Raw genomic sequence first — 2,669 nt, 5'->3', positions numbered from 1 at the left:
GATCTTGCATATTACCGAGAGCAAGCAAACTCATAGGAGTTAAGGTACAGGTTGCAGGCCTGGCACCTTGAAGCTGAACAGCAATAATAAAAGGGACTGCTTCGTCAGTGTCCGAATGTCTTCACCAACCCTACTCAATTGTTATTTCAAATCCCCATCTCCTAGCTGTCTTTGTCAAGGCAAGTGTAAATGGTTGTTTTTTATTTGTAGGCTAACAAGCAGTCAATATTGCTTATTAGTGCTTTGTGTTTAAAAATGCATTAAAAAAGGAGACAAGGTTCTTTGGGTGAATCTGATATCTTTTATTAGAACAACTTAAATAGTTGGCAACAAAAATGTTTTAGCAAGCTTTCAGGTTCAAAAACCTTTCGTCAGGCTGAGGAAGTCTGCAGTTGGTGTGTCTTTAAAAAAAGGAATTATTTGGAAATCAGAATCGATCTCTCATATAGCATTAAAACATGTACAAAATTTAAAGGTTTAATTTTATATCACTTATTTTATCAGTGTTATGGGAATTTGCTCTGCAAGACTGTAATCCTTTTGGGGGGATTATAATAGCAATAATCATGCTGTTAGAGCTAAAATGTTAAGATTATTTCATAACAACAGATGGCAGACTTCGATAGCTATGATTTTTGTGCAGTCTCTGTAGTGCAGATTAAACTCATTTCACTAACACTGTAACTTCTTAAACTGTTAGTTAAAAGGTGCACTTCCCAAAAGCAACAGCTAGCCACAGTAAGACTATAAAAAGGAGTACATATAAAATGCTAGCAGATTTGCAGGCTCCTGTCATAGAAAGAATTTTTCTCCATCTACAACACACACTGATACTCCTTGGTTAATTTCACGGGCAATTTATTTGGGGGGGGGGAGGAGGGAGACCAATATTAGATTCTTATTAGTACATTCACCTTTTCTTCCACCTCTGTCGCATGCTAGCCCTGTTCAAGTTATTGTCATTGTCAATGGGGTTGTTCTTCAAGGTAGCCTGGAAAGCACAATTCAACATTTGCAGGAAAATGTAAACGTAGTGTAAGCTGTATTTGGTAAACTGGTAACCTGTAATTACTTTAAAAACATAGCAGCTGTCACATTACAGCGCTTTTCAAAATAGTGTATGTGCCTCTTCAGACTCATGCATATGTTTTTGCAAAATGGCTGTATTTAGATCATGTCTTACTAATAAAGGAACAGAAATGGGATGCTTACATGGTACATCTGAGGTGGTGCAAAGATGACCTACCATCCCAACTAAAAACAGTTACATGACCCTGCTGCCACCAGACTTCCAAATTGAAGTGCTCCATTTGTACCAAACAATATCTCCCTTCATTTCAAACAGATTTTAAATAAAACCCAACAGGACACTTTTCTGTTACGTTATGTCCCCACAACCTTTTTTCTTTACTTGTTTTGAGTTGCCCTCAACTCTGTCCCTCATTATATATATATTTTTATACTTACATTATATTTTTGTCTTTACATTTCCATAAGAGGAAGACAGGAATTTAGCAGATGAGACAGGTGGTGAACAAAAGCTCATGGTCAATGATTATGGATACAAAAGGGATACTAATTCCTCTGCAAACCCACACCCCTGGGAATTTCTGTATCTTTTAAAAATCACAAGCAGGAGAGAGGAGAAAAATTTTTAAGCTTCTAGTGCTACAACCAGTCAACTCCAAAAACTGAAACTGGATATAACCTGAAGAGTTTTGCCCTCCAGATATTTATCAGTTTTCTTTCTGGTGCAAAGAAATGTGATGCTGACAAGCAGATTTCTAACACCGTTTGCACTCTAATTATTGCAACCAAAACAGAGCCATATATCTCTCAAATGACAGCTCTGCCCTGTGCCTGCTTTCTCAGAGCCTGGGGGCACTTTTTTCTTCTTAACCTCCTCATTTTCCACCTTTAACTGTATTACTCCCCCTCTCCCCACTCCCACTCCCCCAAATCATTTGTCTTTCTTAACAATTATGCAGAGCTCTTCTCCCTCTTTTAAATCTTGGAAAGAAGTAAGTGAGACTCCCCCCCACCCTCCCTTTCTGGTGTCCCCTTAGATGTAATACTAATATTTCACCTGCAAAATGATCTTTTTCCCCCTCCACTCCCTGGCACAGTCTGGATAATTTGGGCTTCTGGAAAGGATTTTTCACGGGAAGTGATGAAGGCAGGCAAGGTTTTCCTTAAGGATGGATTTTAAGGCAGTGAGTGTTTGAACTGGGGATTTGGGCAGGAGAAACCTGCAAGGGAGGGAGGAATATACACACTGCAGAGGAGAGAGACACACAAGCTGCAGGGCAGAGAGGAATACACACGCATACACACCACACAAACTGAAGGGAAGCGAGGAATACACACACACACACACACACACACACACACACACACACACACACACACGGTACAGCACACACACTGCAGAGGAGAGACGGATACCCCACCCCCACAGGGGAGAAAGGAATAAACAAAAACACACGCACACCACTCACCTTACACGGGAGCGAGAACTACACACACGCACACACACTTTGAGCCTTACTTCTCTAGAGAGTTTCTGTGCACACCGTGCTATGCAGGGCGGAGTGGACACCCGCCGGGCAGGTGCGTTGCAGCCCGTCCCTTGTCCCCAGCGGCGTCCCCCGCCCTGCTCCCGCCCGGGG

General features: G+C 41.6%; 1 long non-coding RNA gene across 2 annotated transcripts; it reads right to left on the bottom strand.

Annotated features, from left to right (window-relative positions):
- Positions 1-409: 409 nt before the first annotated feature.
- LOC109306574 lies at positions 410-2,651 on the bottom strand. Of its 2 annotated transcripts, none has more exons than XR_002100043.1 (3): positions 2,499-2,651; positions 1,468-1,616; positions 410-991 (listed from the first exon to the last, which is right to left on the bottom strand). It is a non-coding gene; the product is annotated as an uncharacterized LOC109306574 (long non-coding RNA). The 2 variants fall into 2 exon arrangements; XR_002100044.1 differs by having other exon boundaries at positions 2,549-2,651.
- Between the last annotated feature and the right edge of the window lie 18 nt (positions 2,652-2,669).

Source organism: Crocodylus porosus, unplaced genomic scaffold (genome assembly GCF_001723895.1).
Source record: "Crocodylus porosus isolate Cpor-Errol unplaced genomic scaffold, CroPor_comp1, whole genome shotgun sequence".
NCBI classification, from domain to species: domain Eukaryota; kingdom Metazoa; phylum Chordata; order Crocodylia; family Crocodylidae; genus Crocodylus; species Crocodylus porosus.
This window is presented reverse-complemented; position numbering and strand designations above follow the sequence as displayed.